General features: G+C 62.5%; 1 protein-coding gene and 1 long non-coding RNA gene across 11 annotated transcripts in view; one reads left to right on the forward strand and one right to left on the reverse strand.

Moving 5' to 3' along the window:
• BANP (BTG3 associated nuclear protein) overlaps nt 1-27,536 on the forward strand; it is a 304,623-nt gene that overhangs the window by 131,285 nt on the left and 145,802 nt on the right. The gene's annotated exons all lie outside the window — the stretch shown is intronic.
• On the reverse strand, nt 10,311-17,624 carry LOC123382189. Its single transcript, XR_006590177.1, has 2 exons — nt 13,750-17,624; nt 10,311-13,094 (listed from the first exon to the last, which is right to left on the reverse strand). It is a non-coding gene; the product is annotated as an uncharacterized LOC123382189 (long non-coding RNA).

Genomic DNA, 27,536 nt, shown 5'->3' on the forward strand with positions numbered 1-27,536 from the left:
TACCCCTCGGGAGGCTGGTCTCTGGTTCTCGACGCGTCCCCGAAGTTGGGCGTGCTGTCAGCAGCACGTGCATCCCGTGTCTGCCTCACGAAAGAAAGCGCCTTGTCTGAAATGCCTGCGTCAGAATTGGAGGTAAACCAGCTGCGCTCGAACGGCTGGGGGAACTCGAAGGCCGTGGCCCTGCCCCCGCCCCGAGACTCCGGTTCGGTCCTCCGGAGCGCACCCCGGCACCCGGCGGTCCGGAACCCGCCCGGGAGTAAAAAGTAGAATCCAACAAGTACAGGCCGTCCACAGTCTTAGGAAATTGTTCTGGAAACGGTGGTCTGACCTGAAACGGTTTACGCTTAGTCGCATTCACTGCAGGAACGTCTGTCACGGTGCTGCGGAGGGCAGGACGCCCAGCGTGGCTTTTTAGGTAGGGAGGGCCACAGAGCCCACAGCTGACGGGCTGTGTCGACAACCGCCCAGGCTCCACCTGCCACAAACCTCCGTCACGAAGCGAAGCAAGTCTCGCAGCCCGGAGCTCCCTCGCACGGTGGGTGCTCACGGAGCGCTCAGAGAAGGGCTTGGCCCTCCATCGGTCGGGGCCCTACCAGACCGGGGGGAACCGGGGGGAGCGTTCACACACGTCAGAGGTGGACCTTGAGGCTTGGGCTCACGGAGTCCGCAGCGCAGCAGGCAACAGTCGGCCGCAGTCCAGGGCGAACCTCTTCTTCCGCAGGAAATCGCTCTCCTCTCAGTGTCCTTCAGCCCAGGGGGTGAGGCCCCCCCACATCTCAGAGGGTGCCCTCCTTTACCTGGAGCTCAGCCACGCGTGCCAGGCACCTTCCCAGCGACACCTAGATGCGAGAGTGACTCAGCACCTGGGGGGACCGCCAGCCCCCTCCCGAAGGAGCCGCCTGTTGGGATTCTGTCCCCGACACCGAGAAACTTCCTCGCTCAGCTGTGTGCCCGTTGTGCCCGTTGTGCCCATTGCTGTGTGCGCCCGGGCTGTGCCGGGAGCTGCCTCTCACAGCAGAGTCCCCAGCGCTCGGGGGACCCCTGGCACGCGGGATGCTTTCAGAAGTGTTTGTTGAATCGTGATCTGTGCGTCCATGCCGTCACGGTGACGTGCACGCCGATGTGCCTGTCGGACGCTGATGACGGGGACGCCCAGGGCGGCCGTGACGTGACTCGTGAGGCCCTTGCACCGAAGAGCGCCGTCCAGACGAGCCCTGAAAGGGAAGCATCGGTGAAACCCACGTCTTTCCCGCAGATCCCGTGGGGTGGGGTCTCTCAGCCTGCAGGGTGGCTCCGGGCTTTGGTGTAAGATAGGTGCAAGCCCCAGCCCTGCCACCTGCTAGGCGTGTGACTTGGGCAAGTCACTGGGCCCTCTGAGCCTCGCTGGTCCCACCCAGAAGTCCGGCAGGCAGCACCGGACCCGGGCAGGGGAAGGCTCTGGGGGGCGGGAGGCGGGGTCGACTCTCTTATTTTTAGAGATCTGTTTCCTGATTATAAAAAGCCAAGCACCCTGATCGTGGGCAACCTCAAACATCCCGAAAAGCAGGAGGAGGTGGGTGAAGCCCACCTACAACTCTGCCATCCGGACACGCCCAGCACTGAAGTCGTGGGGTGTCTTGGGTTCAGGGTCTCCCTGTGCGTTCCTTTCTCCCCAGCCCACCCCCCAGGGTCAAGATTCAACGCCTCAGACATCAGGTGAGGACGCGCTAGAATATCTGACCTCTGTCTCCACGCACGGGTCCTGTTTCTAGGTCCCGTTCCACCGGTTCCGGACACAATTACTTACATCTACACACGGGTTTAGGGAAATTCCCTGCAAAGGCGGAAGGCCGTTAGCCATGCCCCTGAGCTGCTGGCCCACCCGCGTCCAGACTCTTCTTAATTTACCGCCCCCCACTTGGGGGCGTCGAGGTTCCGATTAGTTGGCATCTGTGGAAAGCGTTTTCTGGATCTTGGACCTCCTCCGGAGAGGAGGTGCCATAGAATGACCTCCATCAAAGGTGAACGGCATTTTCAAGGCTGTAGGCACACATCAGCCAATTGGCGGGTCACACGTGAAGAGTGCACGGGCCTGGCCACGGCCTGCGCGAGCCCCAGCGGCGGGACCAGGCGAAGTTGGAACCTGTCTGGACTTCCACGCGTGTCGCACGTACTCCTGATCGTGCAGTCCTGAACCTCATCCCCACGAGAGAGGGACCAGTAGCGTCTGAATTTTGCCAGGCTCAGAGAGGGTTAGCAACTTGCTTTAACTGGCCCAGCCAGGTGGTGGTCAAGTCAGGGTGTGATCCCTACGTGCTGCTCCCTCCTGGGGCCATACGGTGTGCTTGCTGAGGGGCCTCGCCCCTTCCCTCCACGTGGGGCCACGGAGGCTCTCTGGAAGAGGCCGCAGAGAGGTACCTCCGTGGGCTGGAACTCACGTGTCAGCTGAGTTCTGCCATCAGAAATGAGGGGCGCCTGGGTGGCGCAGTCGGTTAAGCATCCGACTTCAGCCAGGTCACGATCTCGCGGTCCGTGAGTTCGAGCCCCGCGTCGAGCTGATGGCTCGGAGCCTGGAGCCTGTTTCCGATTCTGTGTCTCCCTCTCTCTCTGCCCCTCCCCCGTTCATGCTCTGTCTCTCTCTGTCTGAAAAATAAATAAACATTGAAAAAAAAATTTTTTTAAAAAAGAAATGAGAACCAAGGTTGGGAAAGTGTCCTTTCGGTCTCCTGGTCAAATGGCTACCGAGGGTCCTTTCTGATGGCATGGTAGTCAGGAAGAAGGAGACTGGAGACCCCAGGGACCCTTTGGAGGGTTGTGTGAGCCCTGTGTGACCGGGGGACATACTAGTGACAGCCTTGCTTGGTCCCTGTGGCTGGACAGGAATAAGGACGTGACCACATGTGTGAGCGTGCGTGTCATGAGAGCCATGTGTAAGCATGCGTGTGCGAGTGTGCCTGGGGCCTCTGGGGGGCTGGGGGTCCTCTGCGGGGCTGCTGTCCCCCGAGAGGTCAGTCCTGTCACCTCTTTCCACCTCCTCTGTGGAATCTGCATCTGGTGCATAGAAAGAGCTTACAGCAACTTCAGGGGTAAACTATGGTCACGTTATGCTCCCATGACTCAGTTTCCCTGGTAGCTGAGAGCCGAGGATGCCTTGGTAAGCGGACAGATCAGGCAACTCTGGGGCCGCAGGATGTGTAGGCTCAGAGGAGAGACCGGCTTTCGTGTTTGGTGACCCTTGCCTGCACTGGGCACGTAAATAGCTCCCGCCAAGTTCATTGGTCAGTGGGTGCTGTTGACATCTTGCAGACGTGGACGTGGGGGCTCATGAGGGAACATGACCGGCTGAGCGTCCCCAGAGAATTAGGAGGGCCTGGAATCCAGCCCGTCCTGCTTCTCCCAGTGCCCACCGCCCTCCCTGAGCCTGGGGCTGCATCTGAGCCGCTAAACTGTCCTACAGAAAGCCCCAGAAAGGAGCCCAACAAAGGGCAGCCCCCCGAGACCCGCGGGCTGGTGACCCCCAGGGAGGACGCCTCCTGAATCCCCTGTCAGCAGGTGTCCCCCCTCCGCGCCGCTGAGGAAGCAGTCCAGAGGGTTAAGAAAGCCAGCAGCCTCGCAAAGAAGCATCATCCGGCGTCTTCCCCACATGTTCCAGCTTATGGTGGGGAAAGCAAGGGGGGAGCCCGATGGAGACCAGGGGCTGGTCCGTGGCCCCCGAGTGCAGCCAGTTTGTGCCCCTGCACACGCAGGGATGACGTTCTCCGGATCCCTCCCGACCGGGCAAAGGCAGGGTTAAGTGCGTGGAGGGAGTGGGAATCCCAGCTGCCTGGGGCTTGAAGCTCCCCAGCCGAGTGGAGGCCGAGCGGAGGCCGAGCGGAGAGAGGCAGAGTTCGCCGCCCCGCGGCCGCCGCAGGCACCTGGGCCGGCGCCGTCCCCGAGGACACGAGGATAGCTGCCCCGCCACACGCCACGTGCCGGGACACGCAGCAGCCACGGCACTGCCGCCTCCAGGGTAAGTGCAGGCTCCCCGCGCCCGCGCCGGTCCAGGCACTGGCCCTGGCGCTGGCTGACGGGGGTGTCGGAAGTCTAGTGCTTTCCTTAGGAGTTTGGATGTGACGCTGACCGGGCCGCCTGTGTTTTTGTTGCTGTTGTTAATGCATTCAGACTTGCAACCGAATCCTGGGAACAAATGCCATCTGGGGACGTCTTTAAGGCAGAGCAGAGCGTTCTGTTTTCCTTTTGAAAATTCCGAGCCTGGACCAAATGTGAGCTCAAGGGCAGATCACTTGCTGGGAGTGGAGACCGCCTGCAGCCCTCCATCCGAGGCCGTCGGGGCGCCCCCTTCGCGAAGGGTGCCTGCCGGATGCCTGCGTCGTCGTTTGCCCCCTGAGAGCCGTCCGTCCACGGCGACGGCCTTCTCTCTCAAGGCAGCCGGTTCAGACGTGCTCCGGACAAACCCGATTAGCTGTACTTTCTGCTAAATGTGCGTCTCGTTACGGCCTCCCTGACTAAGCGAGGAGGCAGGACCGGTCGCCCCGACCAGCCAGGAGCAGAAGTGGGACTTCCCGCTTGCGGTCACGCGGCCCGTCCGAAGCCGGCTCCGGTGACGACAGGCCACTGTCCCGCGCTCCCGAGCGCCGGTCTCCACCCCGGCACAGGCCTCTCTCTCCCCACACTCCCGGACTTGTTTCCCAGTATAAAGCCGGGCAGCGACCGGGAATGACAGTCACGGTTTCTGCACCGAAACTTCCTGAGACCCCCTGAGAAGGTCCCTCCGCCACACGCAGACTCGACCCAGACCCCCGTTGCGTGAGGTTTGCTGTGGCTTCTTCTGGGCTCGGCCTCTGTGGCCGGAAGGATGGCGGCCCGGGTTGTTGACGAGTCCCCGGAGGGAGCCGGATGACAGACAGGAAGGGACGTGGCTGAGGCTCTGAAGGTCCAGGTCTCCCCGGGTGTCACCGCGCTTTGTGTAGAAGTCGTGGGATGCCGGGCGTCGGCGATTCCTCGCGCCTTCCGCGTCCTGAGCTGTAAGGGGGGGCAGGTGGAGGCGGCTTGGGCCGGATTCCCCGCCCCGGTCGGATGGTGGGAGCACGGGGCTTCCTCATCGATGTGTCCCTGCTGGTGGTCAGACGTCCGGATTGGGAAATGCCCCCGTCAGTGATCACAGCCATCTTCCTGGAATCGGACTCTGCGGAGAGAGAACTTCCAGACCCGGAGCTCAGCGCGGGCTGAGCAGACAGAAGCGAGGGGCTGGCGCCAGAGACCGGCGCCCCGCCCCCACTCCTAACACATTAGCTGCCGGGTCCGTTTGCTTCCACGTCCACCCTCTGGGACCCTGTCCCCTTGGTTTCGTCCTGCGGCACGCACCTTGTGGCTGCGATCCCCAAAGGGGGGGGCGGCCGGGTTCTGGGCAGACGCACCTTTTCGTGGTTTTGATTTTTCTCGGAATGGTGTCCCGGTGTCCACAGGCACTCCAGAGGCGGGACTGGCTTCTCTGCGGCTCCCCGCTCTGAGCCCCAGGCGTCTCCAACCCAACACACGCAAGAGTCTTCAGGTAGGAAGAAGCCATCACTGCAGCTGCCGGGGTCGGTGGTTACGGGTGGGTTGTCCCAACTCCCCCCCCCCCCCCCCACAGCTGGTGTCCTTCCTTCTGCCGTGCGGTCCAAGCGGCTGAGCTCTTCCCTGAGAACCGCCTCGCAGGGGGCTCCTTGCTGGGTGCTCCCGGGGAGTGTGGGGCTCCAGCCCCCAAGCCCCCCCTACGCAGTGCCAGGGGCCATCGTGGGTGGGGGTGGGGCATCTGGTCCCCTCTTTCCTGCAGCAAAAATGCTCTCACCGCGTGGGGCGAGGGGCAGGAGCACCACCCTCACTGAGCCCCGCGCCCTGGCTCCTGCGTCTGGGAATCGCCAGACCTCCCCAGGAACTGGGTTCACCGCATCTTCGGGCCTCACGAGAGCCCCCCCAAAGCACAGTGGCGTGAGGTCTCTTAACACCCTCCCCTTTCTGGTCACAAAAATTGGGCCTCGGGGTGGTTAAGACCCTCGCTCAGGCCCCCTGGCCCGGAAGTTCCTAGCCGGTCGCGAGCCTGGCCGTCCCGTCGTGAGGCTTTCTGCCTCCCAGATGCCACCTGAGAGTCCCCGGTGGGTTCGTCGAGATACACAGGGCGCTCGCTGAAAGGGCACAACCCCGCGGTCTCTGGCGTATCTGCAGAGCTGTGCAGCCCTCCCCAGTGTCCGTTTTCGAACTTCTTCATCAGGGCGGGCAAGCCCGTGCCCCTGAGCAGCGCCCCCTCCCCAGCCCGGCAGCCCCTCGCCCAGGGCCTCACAGGTGGCCGCCTGTGTCCTCCGGGCCCGCCCCCGTTGTAGCGTGTGTGTCCCCGCGAGGTCTTGGCCCGCCCCGCGGGGCCTCGGAGCCTTCGGAAGACCGACCGGCTCTCCGTGCGGCGACCAGATGCCTCTGCGCCGCTCACGCCCTCCCTGCACAGGCGCAGACGGCCGCGGCCCGGCCGCCTTGCGCCATGAGCGCGCACGCCCCGGCCATTCCCACCCCGACGGTGCAACCACTCGTACGTTCACACGAGTTTGACCGCTGAAAGGGTAAGGGGCCCCCCGTAACACCCGCGGCGCTTTCACGGGATCCGTGGGGGGCTGGGGGTGCGTTTGCCAGCAGACGTGTGATCTCAGGCAGAACTGGGAAGCAAGCGTCACTTCAGACGGGTGAGGCGTCCAGGGCCTGACGTGCTGTGTGGTAAAGGGTTCCGCAGCCCCAGCTGGAGTTTCCGCGATTGATTGCCGATGCCTGCCTTGGACGGGGGAGGGGGTTGCCAGGACGTGTGCAGGCTGGCGGCGGGTGCACGTGTGTTTAGAGGGGAGCAGTCGCCAGATCTCAGACGCCAGGGCCAGGGCACATGCAGAAGGCGGGGGCTCACGCCAGCCCGTGTGTGTGTGTGTGTGTGTGTGTGTGTGTGTGTGTGTGGACGGAAGGACACGTCCCCAGCCCAGCCTTGCTGGCCAGGCCACGTCTCAGGCAGGCGGAGTTGGGCGCGGGCCCGGCGAGCTGGTTCCAGGGAGTCCGTGCGGAAGTCACTTCCCAGCTCAGCCACCTCTGAGTAATCGAGGATTTAAGATGTGCAATCTGCTGTCTGGCCACATCTGGTGGTACTCGGGCCAGCGCAAAGCGTTTCCTTTTGGCCGTTGAGTCCCCGCAGAGGGAGACGGCGTGGAAGGGCGCCAGCGTCCCGCCACTCGCCCCCACGCCTCTGAAGTCAGTGCATTGCAGCGGAGTCACGAGCCCGGCCTGCGCCCCCGGCGTCCTGCCCCCGCTCCCCACTCGCTATTGATGCGCAGCCCTTGGCAGACGGGGCTCCCGCAGGAACGCCCTCCAGCAGACACGGAGTCCAGGGCGGTGAACCTCCCACAGAAGAGATTGGCTGCCTAACAGGGAAGAACCCCGTGTACTCTCTCGAGGGAGTAGGTATGTGGATTCACGCTGCCAGAGTTCCAGAACTTTCCCTCAGCGTCACCTTACTTATCTTCTTTGTTTGCAACCTCCCACCTAATTCTTCTCCTCTGAAAGGTCCTATTTCCCCTTAACAACCGATCCAGACAGCAGATGTAGCGGAGGGAGGAATGTTTGTTCCGCGTCTCCGTATCTGGGCTGCCCAGAATCTCCGCTTCCCGGACGTCCTCAAGTGTCAGCCACCATCTGTGGCCCCGACGGGGGTCTCCTCCTCTGCTGTGCAGCGTGTGGGCTGGCCCACGGCCCCGCCTGGTCCCGAAACACAGGCACTTAACCCGAGCTGGCCCTACCCGCCAGGAGAGAGGGCACCGGCTGGGGTACTGCCCGTGCGGACCATCGCCGGGCCCACGGCGGGCACGTGTTCTGGGTGCCTCTGCCCCCCTGCACCCGCGAGGGTGGGTTTATGGCTTTCCTGTTTTCAGACACCGCGACTGGTAAGCCGAAAATGGCCCCCCAGTGGCGTCCTCGTCCCAGTCCCCAGAACCCGCGGCCGTGTGGCTTCCCGAGGCAAAAGGACTTTGCAGGTGTGATCCTGTTCGGGCTCCGGAGACGGAGATGTTTTCGGGATCATCCAGGCCGGTGGGGCGTGGTCACAGGGTCCTTACGAGGGGGAGGTGGGGGGAGCCTTGGCACAGACGGAGGAGGCCACGCGAGCACGGAGGCCGAGGCTGGGCCCCCGTGGCCACACTTGGAGAACCCCCTCTGCTTCCTGCTTGGGCTGAGCTGGCAGTGCCTGCTCCCGCGCGGGGTCCCGTCCACGGGCTGGGGCGGGCCGCTCTGGGCTGTCGCCACGTGTCCCCGGCTGGTTCCGACGCAGGTGACTCGCAGGGTCTGCATTTAAGACCCACCGGTCGCGTCCTAAGTGAGCGGCTTCCCGTGCCAGCGGCAAGGGACCCGCCGGGTTTGCGCAGCCCTGGTGCCCCCCTCCTGCCCTTGGGCCCTGGGTTCCCTCCACACCATCAGCCCTTTGCTTCAGTGCCGGCGTCTTCTAGCAGGTGAGCTGTGGCTCCCACTTCAGAACTAGAGCGTGGCCTTTACAGTTTGTTTATTTTTAATCTCTGTGCCCAGTGTGGGGCTCGAGACCGAGAGTCTCGCGTCGCCCCGACCGGGCCGGCCGGGTATCCGGAGTGTGGCCTGCAAAACCCGCTCGTTTTAAAGTAGCTTCTCTGTCCGGGGGAGGGAAGGATTTGAAGCCAGCGGGTTTGGAGCAAGGCGGATCCCTCAGGGCAGACGCCGAGCTCGGCCTGCGCACGTGGCTCGGGACGGGCCCAGGTGAGGCAGGAAACGCCAGCGCCCGACGGCTCGGCCAGGTGCGGCCAAGTGGCGAGCGCGTGTCCGAGGCGGGTCTCCGCGCTGGCCTGGCCGCTGCCGCCGTGAGGCCCCAGGGCAGGTCTGAGGACGCGGAGAGACCGCAGGAGAACAGGAGCATCCGGTCCCCACCCCGCTCGCCTCACAGATAGGTAAGCCAAGGCTCCGAGTGGACGGTTTGCCCGGGGGCACTGGCGCGGAGGCCTTAGCTTTGCAGGCCCCCCGGCTGGCGCCCTTCCCTCTGCACCCTCCCCGGCCCCGGGCCAGGCCCCGCGGCCCCGCCGTTTCCATCAGAGCTGCTTCCCGCTCAGACGCCTGGCGCGGCCCAGGGTTCTCGGGGGTTGGCGGCCGCCCTGGGCCGAGGGGCAGGGGACTGGGCGTTAGGAACCCGCATTTGAAGCCCATTTCCTCGCTGTAACAGCGCACCTCTGAGCTTGTGCACGTTCGTTTCCCTTTTAAGGCCGTGCTTTCTTTGCAGAGCAGGGCGTCGTGGCCCGTGAGCAGTCTCTCCTCTGTCGTGTTCCGCGGCCCCGCACTGTAATTACGCTTCCCTCCTGTTCCGGCGTGCCCGCATCGCCGCTCTGACGCCTGCCGGGTGGGGGGCAGGTGGCTGGTGAAGGGGCGGTCGGGCTAAGGGAGCGGGAGCTCTTGGCTGTGGAAAGCCCACCGGGGAGTCTGCTGGGGAAGCTTCCGGCTTCTCTGGACGGGGCGGGGAGCCCCTCCCCCACCGGTGCGAGCACAGTTCCCGCGGGACTGAAAGGCTGTCGGGTGGGGGACGCCAGCCTCGTGCCAGAACGCCGTGATGGGGGGCCCTGCTGCCGGTTGTCCGGGCGGCACAAAGGAAATGCCCTCCCCTGACGGCCGGCCGGGCCCAGCCCCCGCTCAGCTGCCCTGGCAGGTCACGGCGGCCCCCCCCCCGTAAGTGGGGAGAACAAAGTACACAACGTGCATACGCCTCTCAGGACACGGGCCCTTCTCCGGGGGAGGCCAGGATGGACGGGAGGAGGCGCGGCCGGAAAGGGCTTCCGGGCTTCAGGCTGTGTGGTGTTTCAGCGATCTGGGTTCGGGGGCACAAACGCAGAACCACGAAGAGCCTCCGTCCTGCTCTGGCGGAGGGATTTGTGTATGTGGGGCCCGTGTGTGTCTCTGCTAGGGATCCTAGGACGTTGACGCGACCCTCCCGACCTGGCGAGCGCATCTACCGAAGGGAAAAGCTCACACCCGGCTTGCCGAGGTCCCGCCCTCCAGCTGGGCCGGCACAGCCCGCATCAATTCCACGCGGCATCAGTTCCACGCGGCGCTGCTGGGTCCTCGAGGCACCTGCGCCCATTCTACAGGCGGGGAGGCCGAGCGCCAGGGTGCAAGGCCACGGGCCGGTGAGTGACAGATCCCGAGGGGAGGCCCGCGTTGTTTGACCTGGAACCTCCCGGCTCGTTTTCCCTTCCCTCCTGAGCCAGACTGCCGCGTCCAGGGAGCGCCCCGGCCTCATCCACTCCAGCAGAGCGGGGAAGTAGGAGGAAGCGTGGCCGAAGCGGCCACTGTGTTTATTTCTGGCCGCTTAGATCCTTTCTGCACCTCACTGTAGTTTCCAGTGTATTTACCATAAGTATACGTTATTTTCGTGATCAGAAAAAGTTACAGAAACCTTTAGGGGCACGAGCCTAGTGCGTGAAGTGTGTGAGTCCTGGCGGACGAAGCAGAGTTACTTCCCAAGAGCAGCTGGGGTCTACACCCCGGGCGGCCACCCGTCCAGCCACCCTGCACGCCCTTCCTTTCTCACTTTAACCCTGATTTGTCTGCAGTGGCGTGGGCTCGGTTAAAAACACGTGTGGCTCCCTCGCAGTTAAGGCTGTGTCGATGAGAGGACAGTGAAACGTACCACGTGAGGCTCCCGGGGAAGCAGTGTGTTTCCTGTGTGGTGTGGACGGAGGGACAGGTGCACGGGTCGGTAGGACAGCACTCAAGGCCCCGAAATAGACCCGCGCAGACGCGCCCAGCTGATTCCTAATAAAGGCCGAAAGCCATTCCGTGGAGGGAGGGCAAGCCTTCCAACAGCGGGACCTCGAGGGGCGGAAAGTGACCCTCCAGTTACCCTGACGCCTCATTCAAAAATGCGCGCAAAACGGGTCAGGGATTAAATGTAAAGCGAAAAGCTATGAAACTTTAGAAGAAGGAATCACAGAAAACGTTCGGGACGGAAAGCCAGGCACAGAGTTCCTAGACTTGACGCTTAAAGCGTGGCCCGCCAAAGGACCTTCAGAAACGTGCCGACGCCCGTAAAAGGGACTCGCTCAGGATGAAGAAACTTTGGTTCATTGACAGACTCTGTTACGAGGGGACGGAGCGGGAGCGAACGTTGGCCGAAACTAAACACACACCCGGCAATTACACTCTTGGGGCATCCGTCCCAGAGCAACGGAGGCCTGTCTCTGTGCAGAGTGGACACAGATATTCGTGGCCTCTGTGTTCCTGACAGCAAAAGACTGGAAACAACTCCGGCGTCCTCCGTCAGCATGGGATACGGGAGCACGCGGCCGGGAGAGAGCTGATCGTGCGCCCCCACTTCCTTCCCATCGGCGGTGACGGGGCGAGTGGGACTCGCCCGAGAAGGTGTTGGTCCTGCCGGACTTCCTTGGGGACTCTGTGTCTCCGAGTCTGGGTGACGGACGCGTAACCTCTGAAGTTGTCGGTAATGACCGTGGGGGGGGGGGGGGCGTGTTCTGAAGGCTCAGGCCTGTAGAGTGACGTGGCTGGGCGTTCCCGTCAGTGGGGCACGCTCGGTGGCTATTTACCTGTCGTGCGCCGGACACAGAAGGGGGAAGCGAAGCACAGAGAGGTCACTTGCCCCAGGTCACCCAGCTGGCGAGCGGCAAAGCAGCGATTTCACCCCCGGCGCTCTGGTCCTCCACTCTGCCTCGGCCCGTGCCGGCTGCCACACCCCCGTCCTCAGAGGGGACGAGCTGGGTCCCCAGCTCTAAAGGTGTCTCTCTGGCCTCCGGAGGGCGGACGGTCACCCTGCTGGCGACGGTGAGGCTGTGTCCCCGCCTGTGGTGGCTTAGCCGCGGATTTCTCCACGGAGGCGGCTCCTTTTCCTCCCTGAGGGGGTCTTGGCCTGAGCCAGGCTTTCTGCCCACACCTGGCCCTGCTTCTCCACCCGGCCCCGGGGCAGCAGAATCCAGATGAGTGATGGGGCGTCTGGCCTGGGAAAAGGCCCCTCAGCGGAGAGGGGTGGTCCACGTGGGGCCCGGAGCCTGGCCTGAGGCCTGGTTTTGACGCTCTCTACTGTGTGGGCTCGGGGGAGCTCCTTAACCTCTCTGGGCCTTAATCTCCGACCCAGCAGGCTCCGACAGGCTGATTGGAGGTGAGCTCTGTTATCTCGGGCTCAGAGCCCTCTCTCCTCCGTGAGCATTGGTGAGCCTTTTGGAACAGCATCCTGTCGCCGTCGGTGGCCTCTCCCCGGCATTGCGACTGTGATGCGAGGAGGAGGGAACACGGCGGCCCACGTTCTGTGCCGCTCTCCCCAGGTTGGCCTGCCTTGTGCTGCTAGGTCTGTCTGGGGACAGGGGACTGCCCTGCACACGCCGCCGGCCACCTTCCAGAAGGGCCGCCGAGGGCATTCTGCACCCAGGTGTGGCGTCCAGGAGATTTTCATTCCTGGGCCCGTGCAGGCCCTGTGCTGTCCCCTTCAGGCCCCGTGCTGTCCCGTGAGGCCCCGTGCCACCCCGTGCCGCCCCGTGCAGCAGTGCTGTGGCATCCCCGCTGGATCGGAGGTTCCTGACCATCACGGTGCCCCCGACCCCTTCTGGAGTGAAGATCTCAAACGTGTCCGAGAACACCCGTGCTCTGGGCGTGAGAGGAGCCAGGCCGGCTGCAGCACACATATCCCGGAAAACAAGTCAGGGTTCCACACAGGCTCCCACGGAGTTGGAGAGGCCGCCCCCCCCCATTCTGAGCCTGCAGCCTCGTGGGGCCGGGCGGCATCTGTGGGGTCAGCAGTAAGCCCGCGGGGTGCTAAGTCCCGGGCACCGCCGACCCTTCTGCGCTTTGGGACGGACACTCGTACCTGCAGATGCTCCGTTTCAGTACAGGGCCGTGAGGACGAAGGCGTGATTGTTTCCCGTCCGAGCTCACTGGCTCCTCCTCTGGAGCCCTCCTGCTCGAGACCGAGGACGGGCCCCAGGCTCGCCACCCGCGGGGGAGAGAGCACCGCATTGGAAACCACAGGGCCCGATCGATCGTCCGTCGTCGGAAAGGCATGGGGCTGGGCGCCCCCAAGACGTTCCCGTCTGGAATCTCTATGGGCAGAAGCCGGGAGTCTGCACTCAATGCTCCGCCCTAGGAGGTGACTTTACACGCTTAGAGCCTGGGAGCATCGCAAGGACCCAGGAGCTATTCACCTGCAGGCCTGGACCGAGCGAGGAAGGAACAGCCCCCCAAGGCCTTGACAGGCAAGACTACGGTTTGTCTCTCTCTTCCTCCTCCTTTCCTTCTTTCCCTCCTCCTTTCCCTCCCTCCCTCCTTCCTTCCTTCCTCCTCTCCCTCCCTCCTTCCTCCCTTCCCTCCTCCCTTCCCTCCTTCCTTTCTTCTCTCCCTCCTTCCCTCCTCCCTCCCTTCCTTCTCTCTTCCCTCCCTTCCTTCTCTCCCTCCCTCCTCCTTCCTCCCTTCTCTCCTCTCCTCCTCTCTTCCCCCTAACTTTCTTCCTTTCAGTCTTCCCTCCTTCTTCCTTTCCCTCCTCCCTTCCCTCCCTCCCTCCATCCCTCTCTCCCTCCCTTCTTCTCTCCCTCCTTCCTTCTCTCCCCTTCCCTCCTCCCTTCCCTCCCTCCTCCCTTCCCTCCCTCCTCCCTTCCCTCCCTCCTCCCTTCCCTCCCTCCTCCCTTCCCTCCCTCCTCCCTTCCCTCCCTCCTCCCTTCCCTGCTTCCTCCCTTCTCTCTATCCATCTCACAGACACACCTGTAGGATTTTTTCCTGCGGCTGGCTGGTTAGTTACGCCCCTGTATCCCTGTATTGAAAGGCTGTCCTGGAGCTTTCAAAGGTGATGCGTTTCTTCTAGAACGCTTGATGGCATCTGGGAGCCTTTCATCTTTCGCGGGGGCAGTTCCCAGCACGGCCCTGAGGAGCCGAGGCCTTTGGGTGGAGCCCGAGCTCGGTGTCCGTGCTCTCAACGTGGGGGGCGCCTGCTGTGGGGCTGCTGCTGGGTTTGGGAGCAGAGTGAGCTGGTTCGGTCGATTTTCTCCTCGGTCCTCGTCTCCAGTGTGGCGGTTGAACAGATGAGACGTTAGGCATGTGATCCAGGACCGAGAGGCACAGCTTGCTCTCCTGTCTCCTCGGGTAGAGCTGCCTGACCTGGGCTCAGGTCCCCGCTGTGCCTGCTCTAGTGCCCTGATGGAAAAGGTCCTTTAAGTTTTTTGTGATGTTTATTTATTTTTGAGAGAGACGGAGTGTGAGTGGGGGAGGGGCAGAGAGAGAGGGAGACACAGAATCCGAAGCAGCTCCAGGCTCTGAGCTGTCAGCACAGAGCCCGATGCTCTGAACTGTGAGATCAGGACCTGAGGTGAAGTTGGATGCTTAAATGACTTAATGCTTAAAGGAGCCAAAGGGTCCTTTTTACCAGATTCTGACTCAAACCACCACAAAATGCACACACGTCAAGGACTGTAACTCGAGAACTCGGAGGCGATCTCAGAGCCCCGCGCTCGGGCAGCCGGGACTGCCGGCTGGGATTTGCTGACGGACGCGAGGCCGGCCTGTTGGTGCACGCTGGCTCCTCTGCGTTTCTGGGACCGGGGCCACCTGCACCGTTACCTTCGGCCTGTCGTGCAGAGAACAGCCCAGACGGCCAAGGGCGGAGCGTCGGGCTGCGCACGTCGTCGGCGTTTCAAAGCGTGCTGCAAGTTTTCCTGACACTTGCAACTCTGCTGAACAGTGACGCCGTTTCCCCAACCCTCGGGTGGCTTTGTGGAAGTGGGTTTGTGCGAGGCGTGTGCCCCCGGGGACCCGGGCCGTGGCAGCCCAGGCTGTGGCTTCTTGGTCGGCTCCTGGCTCGGCCGGGAAGCCGGTGTGAAACCCACTGCCTCCGACCCCGGCCCAGCACGTCAGCAGCCTGCGGCGCGTTCGCCGCCACAAGCACCGCCGCGCCGAGCCTCACAGCGCTTCCCAGGGCACCCGCTCCCCTCCCAGGCCAGCCGCCCAGAGCAGCCAAGCGCGGGAGCGTCAGCACCGCCCCTGGCTCCTTAGGAGTCGGAGGTGGACGCCCGCGATCCACTGCGGGGGCCGACGGCTCGGGTGCGTTTCCACAGACGTGGGGTCGGCGAGAAGGAGACACGGGTGCCGAGAACCTGTCCTGCCAGGCGACCGTCTGCCCACCGTTGGGGCCGATGCCGGACCGCCGCCCGTGAGTCAGGAGTCAAGAGGATGGGCAGCCGGGGCCTGTTGGCTGCACCGCTCGGGCGGCTCTCCGGGGCAGGAGAGTCCGCGTGTCACGTTCGCCTGTTCGGGCCTGACCGCTCCGGCGCGGAAAGCGCCCTCTTCTGGGAACAAGGGGGGCGGGGGCCAAGCGTCTGGGCTGGGGTCGGGGATGCCCTCACGACGGGACGGAGCCCTGCCTGCAGGGTGGGGGGGTCTGGACAGGGTGCTGACTAAGCAGCCTGCACGTGGGTGGACGGGTCCCGCAGCAGGTGGGTGGGGAAGCCCGCCGGCCGCCCTCGGCTTTCCCCGTTTCCGGCCCACGTTGATCTGGAGGACTGAACGGTCTTCTGAGGAGCCGGCGCGGGCCCGGGGGAGGGAGGCCTTCCCGGCGGAGTTTCAGAGCGCTGGCGCGCTCCGGGTCGCACAGGAGGTCGTGGACCCTTCTGCCTCGTGGGCGTCACAGAAACGGCAGATGGAAAATTCATCTGTGCCTGGGAGCTTTGTTTTCGTTTCACACAGTGATGTCATCGGGCCCTTTAGGGAGGCCCTGCTAGCCAGAGGGCTGGGAAAGGAAGCGAGGTGCCCCCCACCCCCCCCCCCCAGGACCACAGGCAGCTGCGGGAAGTGGTCGGACATCGTTCCCGGCACCTGAAAACTCCGGGCGGGCGGCAGGGCCGGAGGCCGGCGTCCCCGGGCCGCGGGCGGCTGCGCTTTGCCAGGAATGAGGTTCCGCCTGAACCCCAGAGCTGGCGCCCAGCACGGGCGGGAGATGGCACCGCCCTCCGTCCGCCAGCGCCCAGCTGGGCTCGCGGTTCTCCGGTTCCCACCCCGAAAGCCACGAGTCACCGCCGGCCCAGGGTGGGCCTCGCGGGCGAGGACATGGGGTTCCCGTGCTCCCTCACCGAGCTGGCTCTCGGTGGGCAGAAGGCACGGAGCGCGGCTAGAAAACTCGAACAGATGGCAGTTGGGAGGCAGAGGTGCCGGTTGCGGAGGAGGGGGGGCCTTGCCAAGGGCGCCAGGGAAGCCCGAGCAGAGCGCCTCGCCGAGGCTGTGCCTCCCGGTGGTCTTTCTTGGACCTCGGCCACGGGGGTTGAGTCCTGAGGCTCAGAAAGGCCGCGTCCCGTCTCCCTCCCTCGACGGGGCGAGAGTGAACGCCCGCGGGGTCTGCGCTGTGCCTGCTCTGACCCCGATGTTTGTGAAAACCCTCCGAGACTTTAACGTGTTTTGCAGACTTCAAAAAAGACTCAAATCGTTTAAGAAATTTGTCGAAAGTCAGACAGAAACCAGACACCAAGTGGCCGTCTCACTGGCTGAGAACTCAGAACCGTTGATGATGACACCGGACGGGCTGACGTGCCCAGCGTTCAGAGTAGCGTGAGCTGCACAGGGACGCCGTCGTCCTTGAACGGGCTCGCCTGCGACCACACGGCTCTTAGCGCCCGGCCGAAGTCCGTGATGCCGGCTCACGTCCTCCGTCCTGCCCTGGGCCTGCGAGAGAGCCAGGAGGGGACATCCCACAGGTCGTTAGCACGTCCATTTTACTCCAGTGACCGGAGGACAGTGAATCGTTTTGCTGTCGCCTTCTTGACCCCTAATTGGCAGAGCAGTTGCGAGACCACGTATCGCGGTTCCGATGTAACCGTGTAAAAATTAACACTGGGCCCCTGCTGGTGTCCGGTTTACCCTTTATCGTTCAGGCGTGTTTTGTCACACTATGCCTCTTCCCTCTCGACTCACCGGCCACTTGAGTAGAGGTCCCTGCATTCCCCCCCAAAGCCATCTGCCTCCCGTCCTCAAACCCGCCGGGCAGCTGGGAAGGTGCAGCATGGATCCCGCCCCCCGGGCCCACCCCACTCCCGCCACCGGAGGATTTAAGGCCAAGCCCAGCCCGGCCCGAGTGGCAAGTCGGGATGTCGTCGGCTGCATCCGCTGTGAGGGCCCCGCTTGCCTCCACGCGGGGCTCAGCTGCGTGCTGATGAGCCGTATCCGAGATGGGGATTGCGCGGCAGTGCCTGTGGGATCTCGTTCCTTCTGTGAGGCTCAGCTCTGGTCCTTTATAGTTTCCATAAAACTATAGACTCCCGTTGGGGGTCCAATAAATGGTGAATAAAAGGGCGAGGGGACACCCAGTGTTTGTCCTTCTGAGCCGCAACCTCCAAAAAGCCACACGCGCTGTCAGCACGGTTATGAGCGTGAGGGTTTGGCCGTGCACTTGGGTGCTTGACTCTGTGTCAGTCACTGTGGTTTTGACACCGGAAGGATGCTGTCACCAGCCTGCGGGAACCCTTCGGGACGTGCCTGTGTCTATTTATTTAGTTTGTTTATTTTGAAATTTTTGTAATGTTTTATTTCTTTTTGAGACAGAGAGAGACAGAGCGTGAACGGGGGAGGGGCAGAGAGAGAGAGGGAGACACAGAATCCCAAGCGGGCTCCGAGCTGTCGGCACAGAGCCCGACGCGGGGCTCGAACCCACGGACCGCGACATCGCGAACTGAGCCAAAGTCGGACGCTCAACCGACTGCGCCCCCCAGGCGCCCCAGATTCTGTGTCTTTTCAAGTTCTCATTTTCTTATTTTTATTTTCTCCTATTAAATACTTTTAGTCACTTGAATTTTGTGTGTTGATGAGTCTGGACAAGCTTATACACGTGTAACCAACACCAGTATCCAGGGTAAATCCTTTTCGTCCCTCACACCGTCACCCCACCTTATCGGCTTCCTCTCACATAGATCGGACGTGACCGTTCTGGGGTCCTACTAAGTGGAGTCTTACTAAGTGGAGTCCTACTAAGTGGAGTCCTACTAAGGACCCGTTGTGTGCTTTCATGCAGTGGGATGTGCGTGAAAATCCCCACGGGGGATTGTCTGTCAGGCGTCCTCCTGTGTGCAGTTAGCAGCATCCCACTGTGTGCATGCACACCACTTTGTCTGTGCACCCCCCCCCCCCCACCTTGGCGCGGGCCCGTGGGCCGTCTCCAGCCTGGGGCTGTGGGGCACAGAGCTGTGAGCACACACTGCCAGTCTGTGCGCGGACGTGTGTTTTCATTCCCCCCGGGCCGACCCCTGGGAGGGGCTGTGGCCTCTGAACAACGAGCTCTACGAGCAGCTGCCAGACTGTTCTCCAAAGCGGCCGCTCCCTGGGCATCCCGGCCACCGACGTACGGGGGTTGCAGGTGTGGGGGCTGGGACGAGGGTGGGGCCCCTGCAGACTCTGGGAGGTGCCCACCCGCCCCTCCCTGGCCCCCGTGCTGCCGGCCGGCACACTTGCCACTCTGGGTATTGTCGGTCGTTCCAGCGTTTCCTTTCAGCTGTCCTGGCGGTCGTGTGGGCATCGTAGTCCGCCCATCTGCCCGTCCTGTGGGCCCATCCGCACCGTCAAGGAAGGGTCTGCTTAAATCTTTTTACTCCCTTTTTATCGGGATGTTTGTGCTCAGTATGGAGCGTTGAGAGCTTTTCGATTTGGCCGGACACGGTCCTTTCTGAAGTGTGTGTTTGGTGAATATTTTCTCCTGGTCGCTGGCTCCTTCGTTTTCTTAATCACGCCTTTTGGGTTTTTTTATAATTTTTTTTTTAACGTTTATTTATTTTTGAGACAGAGACAGAGCATGAACGGGGGAGGGTCAGAGAGAGGGAGACACAGAGTCTGAAGCAGGCTCCAGGCTCTGAGCCGTCAGCACAGAGCCCGACGCGGGGCTCGAACTCACAGACCTCGAGATCATGACCTGAGCCGAAGTCGGCCGCTTAACCGACTGAGCCACCCAGGCGCCCCAATCACGCCTTTTGAAGAGCAGAGTTTATCAGTTTTGTTTTGTTTTGTTTTTTACAGCTCATGGTCTTTTGTGTCCTCTCCAAGGACTCTCTGTCCATCCCAAGGTCGCAAGCAGTTTTTTAGGTGTTTTCTTCCAGAAGTTTTAAATGTCAAGCTTTTCCATCTGGACGTATGATCCGTCGCAGGATGATCTTTGTGTCTGGGCTGAAGCAGGGGTCGAGATTCATGTACGTTTTCACATGGACGTGCACCTGGGTCACTCCGTTTGTTAGAAAGACCGTTCTTTGCCCCCGTTCTTTGCCCCCAGCACCATGGTGGCACCTGGTTGGGAATTCAGTGGCCGTTTGCCGGGGGGTCTGTCCCTGGCCCTCCTCCTTCCATCCGTGTGTCCGTCCTTACGCTAACGCCACACCGCCCTGATTACGGTAGCTTTCGTTACGTGACTTCCAAATTGGTTCTTCTTTCTCAGAAGAGTTTTGGCTGTTACCGATCTTTTGCGTTGCCCCGTGACTTGTAGACTTGGCCTTTCAGTCTCTGCAAAAACAGCCTGCTGTCCTTGGATCTGTTGAGCACTCTGGGAGGAGTCTGTCTCACTGTGCTAACTGCTCCGATCCACACGGAGTTGGCTACGTCCTTCATCGACGCGTCCTCTAGTCGTGTCCGCGGTGGCCTGTGTCGCCGGGTCGAGCCTGTATTCTGCTAACAATCCAACTGTATGTGACATTTAAATTTTTTCTCAATTTCCAATCCCTTGTGTGTGTACAGAGAAATACGGCTGATTTTTGGTACTGACCTTTATCCTGAGACCTGCTTGCTTGCTTTATCCGTTCGTTCATTCATTCATTCATTCATTCATTCATTCATTCATTTTGTAATCCCATAGGGTCATCTAGGTAGACGTTCGCACTCTCTGAGTAGAGGTTCGTTAATGTCTGTTTCGGCACCGGCTAGGACCCTGGCACCACGTGACGTGACCGTGAGGAGACGGACGCCCGGCCGTGTATCTCGCCACGGAGGATGGCGTGAGCTCCGGAATTCACACGGACACTGATCTAGGGGGCTTTCGTCCGTCCCGAACTTGCTTGGAGTTTTGTCACAATTGGGCGCTGAGTTTGGTGGACAGCTTTCACTAAACCTCTTGAGAGGGATCTCACTGTTTTTCTCCTGTTTCCCGTTTGCATGGTGAGTCGCCTCGGCCGGTTCTCAAACAGGGAAGCCAGCCTTTCCTTCCTGGGACCCACGCCCCCGGCAGCCACAAGTGGTCATTCTCACACGTTGCTGGCCTCGTGTCTGCTTGTGAGAGGTTTGGGTCCTGTTTGCGTGGAACGTCACCTGGTGCTGGTGTCAGAGTCACGTGAGTAAGGAAACCTCCTTCCTCCTTTATTTCGGAGCGACTTTGTGCAGTCTGGAGTTGCCGCCTTCCTCCGGGGGCTGGCAGATCGTAGGGCTGGACCCACCTGCCCCGCAGGACCCAGCATCAGCCTGTGTCCGTCGCTTTTATTTTGCGGTTACTCTGTGTTTACTCCGAGGAGTCTGACGACGTCCTCTGCAGCCGCGACAAGCTAGGTGTCTGTGCACATGTTTGTGCTTATAAGTAGGTCTCGGGGTCTTTAGACTTAGTAGTGATCGTGCACGGAGGTGGGGAGACTGTGCATCTCCTGGGAGGCTGCCCTCCTGGGGGGCTGTGGTGGGGCTGCCGTGCACCCTGGGGGCGCCCGCCAGGTTCGGGCTGTAGGTGGGGCGGGGCTCCTTCCGATTTGGATTCTACACTGGGAGGTGGTGTCGGCCACAAGTGTGCATAGGAGGAGAGCTTTGTTCCTGAAGCAACACGTCCCTCCTCCCTCAGGACAAAGGAGCCCTCAGGGGGCCGTCCCAACACTGAAGAGTGGAGCTGATTTTTGAACGCCTCCCCCAGAAGTGGGCACCAGAGCCTGCAGGCTAGAAGCTGTCTGTGTAGACTATGGTTTCGCGATGTGTGTGTTCTGGAAGGGCGGCCGGGGCTGGCTCTCTCGCACCCTGGGGTCTGTGCAGGGGGGCGGGGTCATGACTGCCCACGCCCCGGGAGGGACGGCGGACAGCGGCTGTGGTGCGAGCCCGATGGCGACCGGGGCACTGGCTGGTGCTGCCCTCTGGAACGGCAGCACGTCTCCCACGACGGGGCCATGAAAGTCACGTTTAACTGACCGGTTGAATTTCTTTTTGCTGACCTGACCCTCCGGCCCGCAAAGGAAGTCGATGCTCCGGGAAGACGCACCTGCCGCCGCTCAGGAGGTGCTGGCCCCGCTTCCCAGAGTGCCGCCCCAGAACGCTCCGGAAGTCCTCCCCACCCGTGGGACCCAAGCTTCTCGGTGCAGGTGCTCCCTATGTGGTGTGACGTCTCAGCCCCGTGGCTTTGTGGCTCCGTCCCCCCCCGAGTGCCAGCGTTTGCTCTGGGCACCTCCTCGCCTTCTTGAGAGGGACTGGAGACTCCCAGGGCTGCCCAGGGAGGAGGTCAGGGGTCCCGGCTGCCCCCCACCCCGTGAATCTGCCCCGTCCGAGGAGGCGGAGGCAGGCGTGACCGCCTGTTCTGGAAAAGCACGCCCTGCGCTCAAGGTGCTGAGAGAAAAGAACAGAGCAAACCCTTCACCCCACTGGGGACCGTGTACCCGGGATGCACACACGCAGTACACGCTTGGAGAAGTGGTGCCGCGCTCGTAGATCTACGTAAAGGTCCCGGCGCCGTGGCAGCTTCGCCAGTTGAGAATTCTGGTCTCGGCTCGGTCGTGATCTTGCAGTTTGTGAGTTGGAGCCCCGTGTTGGGCTCTGTGCTGACAGCACGGACGATGGCACGGAGCCTCCTTGGGGTTCTCCCTCCCTCCCTCCCTCCCTCTCTTTCTCGCCGCTCCTCCCCTGCTCGAGCCCCTTCTCTCAAAATAAATAAACACTAAAAAAATGGTTTAAATAAAAATAAACCTAGCATAAAGGCTGGGAGTAAGTACGAGGAGTCAATAGAAATAATTCGCGATATCCCGACAGCGCGCGAAATCCCCCGGACAACCGAAAGGTGCCCGATGCGTTCACCCAGACGAGAGAACTCAGCGGTCAGCGAGTCCGTGCAAACCCGCGCACGTCGCTAGCCTTCTCTGCGCCTCGGGTCCCTTGTCTCGCCGTGACAGTTGCCCGGGGAAGCTGTTCGCGCGGCTGCCCGAGGACCCGGCCCTCTCGTTCCTTTCCGGGCGCCCCCAGCTGGAGACTGGGAGTCGGGGGGCACCGTCCCTCCCTCCGCACGTAGGTGATCTGTGGTACGTTAATTCCCCCAAGCGCCGACTCTGGGTCTGGTCTCGCGTTGGTTCGGTGGCTGGTGCTTGGAACTCAGTAGGTGATGAATAAATTCGCGTTCAAATGAAGTACTTGTTTAACCAGCCGTTGAAGTTACTCTGAGGGAAGCCTTGAGGGCCTTTGGTTTGAAGAAGTTGCCAATTTGGGGCAAAACCCTGCCATGTGGCAGGAAGAGGTTGTTGTAGCTTTCTCTGTGTCTGAATTAAAAGGGCGCTTGGCGGGCTCCATGGGCCGGTGGAGCGTGTGACTCCTGATCTCGGGGTCGTGAGTTTGAGCCCCACGTTGGATGTAGAGATGACTTTAACCACAACAACAAAAAGGGACTGTATAAACGTGTGGGCGGGGCATCTGCCCCCAGAGCTCACCACGGTCCGGCCCTTGCCCATCGGTCGTATGGAATCCAGGCGGCAAACCACACGGACGGCAGCCGGTGTCACCGGCGCCGAACGCTCTGGAAGAGGGGGCCTGAGCTGCGCCCCCACCCCCGGGGTCTCCAGGGAGGATGGAGGGAAGCACTGGGGGCCTCGCAGGAGGCAAGGGTGTCCTCTGGAAAACTCACACCTCACACATAACACGGACGGCTCTGCCGTTAACGTGACAGGCGTGTTCCTAGAAACCACCACACCGTGTGAGCTCCTGCGACAAAACCCGCGAGGCCTGTGGGGGCAATGGGGCTGGGGCCCAAAACTCAAACCCTGTGTGGGGACACGTGAAGACGGAGCCTCATAAAACCACCGTCCGGCTTCACGTGCGTTCAGGGGTCACACACATAAGGACCAGGACGAACCCGGCCTGCGGCTCGACAGGTTGGGTCGCGGGCCTGGGCAGGTGGCCGCGGCGGGTGCGGGGGGCTCCGTCAGGGCCGCCCGCGTTCAGTCTCCTTGTAAAGAGAAAAGTTAGCGCACACATCCGCCCGTTGAATCGCGTTCGAAATGATGGCTCTTCTCAGCCAGAGGCTTTTGGGAAATGAAAAGCAAAGCAGAAGGGAAAAGAAAACAAAGACTTGGAGCATCATCTAAGCGGCGAGCCCGTCCAGACGCGGACAGAGGCCAGAGGCAGACGGAGGGCGGGCCGGTGCCTCTCGATGGCCCTTCCTGCAGGACGGTCCTTCCCCGGCCGCCCGCCCGGGGCCCCCTCGCTCTCAGGCAAGGGAAGAAGTGTGAGTGCACGTTTCTGCAACTGGGAAAATGCACCGGAGGCCCCTCCGCCCGGGAGCCCCTCAGGCGGCCGGGGAACTGAAGTCACTGAGGTCAGGTGGGCCAGCGCGTGTCCCTGCAGACCTGTTCCCCGGGGTGTCTCCGGGGGCGTCGGCGCGCACTGCCTCCAGGAGAGAACGCCGGACAGTCGTTGTCCCGTCCACCCACTGCTGATGGCCAGGAGCACGCTTACCCCCAGACACACCCCCTGGGTCAGGATGCCCCGTGACCTCCTGGGGGTGGCCTGGGGCTGTCCCTCTGTCGTCAGGGGCGCTGAGGACAGTGGTACTTGCTCTCCGCCCCGCAGGACCGTCGGGGTGGGGGGACACCCCAGCCTCCCTGTCTGTTTTGCATCATGGCCTGCAGTCCCGCGGCTTTAGTCCCTCGCAGCCACACGTTTTGGAAATTACCATCTGCGCCCAGCCTTGCGGTGACTTCAGCCGGCTCGCGCTCCCTCGTGACGACGGCACAGGACCCGTGGCCCGCCAGCCGCTTCTGCTCAGAGATCAGAGCCGAGAGGGTGTGCAGGGCTGGGGTCTCTCCGTCCTCGAGCGCCCTGGCCTCCGCCCCCTCCAGCCTTCACTCGCGGGGCCCGCGGCCTCCATGGCCACCACCTCCATGCTGCTCGCCTGGGGGATGCAGCACCGGCACCTGCCTGGCCCGCTTTGCGCAGCTCCGAGGCAGTGACGTGTCCGTACTTGGGAGGTCCTGCTCCTGTGGCTGGCAGAATGGCGTCCCCCCGAAGACGCCCACGTCCTGACCCCCAGAGTCTGCGGCTGTGTGACCTCACGCGGCCTGACGGTCTTCACGGCTGTGATCAAGGACCCGGGGACGGGGAGGCGGTCACGGATGATCTGGGTGGGCCCGGTGTCCTCACAGGGTCCTCACACGGGGGACACGGGGGTTCCGAGAGGAGAGGAGATCCTGGGAGAAGGGGTCACAGGCTGGAAGAGGCCGAGGCTGTGAACACGGAGGGAGGGGCCGGGGGCCAAGGCCGCGGCACCTCTGGAACCCGGGACAGGCAAGAAAACAGCCCCTCCCTGGAGCCTCCAGAGGGAGCCAGCCTACCCACTCCTTGATCTTGGCTCCATGAGGCTGGGGCCGTGCCTGACCTCTGCCCTCCGGACGGAGACAATCCATTTGCGTGGCTTCCGGTTACTCAGTCCGTGGCCCTTTGCGGCAGGAGCCCCAGGACACCGCGACCCCCCCGTCCTCTGCCCCCACCCCCCCTTGACCTTAGGCGTGAGCCAGAGAGCAGACCTGCCGAGCGCTGGCTGTCTCGGGCTCCGCCGGTGGTCAGACGGGATCAGGTGGGCCACGCGGCCCTGGGCGCCCTCCCGTCCGCCCCAGCCTTGCAGCACGCCACGTGACGTCTCCCTAGCAGTGCTCCTGTTCTTTCCGGCGCCACCTAAGACGGGGCCGTCCGGTGTCACCTGTCTGCGGGGTCAGCTCCGGATCCGTGTCGGAGTGTTTTGGGAACCGTTTTAAGCATCTGTATCTCCTTCTTCGGGATGTTCTCCGCGGTGACAGATATTTATCTTGCGAGGGTGGGTTTGAATTTCGGGACAAAGTGGAAACGTCTGGAATGGAAACTCGATGAGTGTCCTTGACAAGAGTGACCGTGCGGTCTGCAAGCCCAACGTTCTCTGGCGCAGGGAGACTAGGGAGCCCTCCCGGCGGCCCCGGCGAGAGGCAGCGGAGACACAGTGCGCCCTGAGCCGCGGGGGTGCGGCCGGTGCCCGAAACGGGTCCTGGCGGGAGGCCCCGCGTCTAGGGACCCCCCCCCCCCGCCCCCGCCATGTGTCCATTCTGTCAGCACTGAGGGGGCTGACCTGCCCACCCCAGGGTTCAGGTCCCAGGAGTACGGAGGGAGGGGGTGCGCACTGCCCCGATGCTTCGGTAATCCCTCCCTGTGGGTTCGGTGACGCGGGCTTTTCCTTTTCAATGAGCGTCGCCACTTACCGTCTTTGCACAGATGTCCCTTAAATTCCCTGGGGTAAGTTCCTAGAGGGGCCCACAGAGTCAGGAGCCTTTGGAAGTTGGGACGGATTCCCAAGTGACACTTAAAGTCTGCTGCGCGAGGGTCCGGCCTGTCACAGGGCCGTGCCACCGGGTGCCGTCCACTCAGGACGTGGCCCCTCTCTGGGGCTTGTCATCGGCCGTCAGTCAGGACTCGTAGCTGCTTTCCTGTCCTCCGTGCTCCCCAAGCGCCAGGGCGGGTGGCTGCTGGCCTGGGGTGGTGCATGACCCTACTCACCCCTCCTTCACCTCCTGACGGCTCCTCACCCTTCACCCCTCCTTCATCTCCCGATGGCTCCTCACCCCTCATCCCTCCTTCTCCTCCTGAATCCTCCTCACCCCTCCTTCACCTCTCGAGGCCTCTTTACCCCTCACCCCTCCTTCACCTCCCAACAGCTCCTCACCCCTCACCCCTCCTTCTCCTCCTGAATCCTCCTCACCCCTCCTTCACCTCTCGAGGCCTCCTCACTCGTCACCCTTCCTTCACCTCCCAACGGCTCCTCACCCCTCACCCCTCCTTCTCCTCCTGAATCCTCCTCACCCCTCCTTCACCTCTCGAGGCCTCTTTACCCCTCACCCCTCCTTCACCTCCCAACAGCTCCTCACCCCTCATCCCTCCTTCTCCTCCTGAATCCTCCTCACCCCTCCTTCACCTCTCGAGGCCTCCTCACTCGTCACCTCCCAACGGCTCCTCAGTCCTCACCCCTCCTTCACCTCCCGATGGCTCCTCACCCCTCACCCCTCCTTCACCTCCTGAAGCCTCCTCAGTCCTCACCCCTCCTTCACCTCCCGATGGCTCCTCACCCCTCGTTCACCTCCTGAGGCTTCCTCACCCCTCCTTCACCTCTCGAGGCCTCCTCACCCCTCACCCCTCCTTCACCTCCTGAGGCCTCCTTACCCCTCACCCCTCCTTCACCTCCCAACGGCTCCTCACCCCTCACCCCTCCTTCACCTCCCAACGGCTCCTCACCCCTCACCCCTCCTTCACCTCCCGATGGCTCCTCACCCCTCACCCCTCCTTCACCTCCTGATGGCTCCTCACCCCTCACCCCTCCTTCACCCCCTGATGGCTCCCCACCCCTCACCCCTCCTTCACCTCCTGATGGCTCCCCACCCCTCACCACTCTTTCACCTCCCGAGGCCTCCTCACCCCTCCTTCACCTCCTGACGGCTCCTCACCCCTCACCCCTCCTTCCCCTCCTGAATCCTCCTTACCCCTCCTTCACCTCTTGAGGCCTCTTGACTCCTCACCCCTCACCCCTCCTTCACCTCCCAACAGCTCCTCACCCCTCACCCCTCCTTCACCTCCTGATGGCTCCTCACCCCTCACCCCTCCTTCACCCCCTGATGGCTCCCCACCCCTCACCACTCCTTCACCTCCTGATGGCTCCCCACCCCTCACCACTCTTTCACCTCCCGAGGCCTCCTTACCCCGAGTCCATATGTGCAGCGCACGCTGTCCGTCTGCTTTGTTCCCTTATACCACGTCTGGGGCTCCAGCCCACTCGGTTGTCATCTGCCAGGAAGGGCTTGAGGCTGGTGACATGGCTGGAGGCATTCACTCCTGCGGAGGCTATCGTCGGACAGGATCCATCACGGCCCAGCGCTGGCTGTCCGCAGGGCTGGGGGCCAGTCCCCCCGCCCCTACTTGTCCCCAACAGCTAGGACGGCTTTTCCTGATGACGCAGCTGCTCAGCAGAATGCTGGTCTGGTGCCGGGACCTTGAGAGCAAAGGGACACGGATCCGGCCGAGTTGTGGTCGGCTGAGTAAGGGCCCCCAAGACGTCCACGCCCTGACTGCAAGACCCCAGAAAGTGTGGTTGGCGGGATGTGGTGCACGTGGCTGTGTCGACTGGGGCCTCCTGCGGCCAGGAGACGCCGACGGGCAGCCCCTGGTCGTCTGCAGCACCCCCCTGCCCCCCTGCCCCCGGCACCCTGCACCCAGCCTCACCCTCACCCTCGGGCACAGACGTCCTCCTCATTCTCTGGTTTTCGTTTCACGGACTCTAATAGCGGCAGTAAAGCCAAGCA

This window comes from Felis catus, chromosome E2 (genome assembly GCF_018350175.1).
Source record: "Felis catus isolate Fca126 chromosome E2, F.catus_Fca126_mat1.0, whole genome shotgun sequence".
NCBI lineage: Eukaryota > Metazoa > Chordata > Mammalia > Carnivora > Felidae > Felis > Felis catus.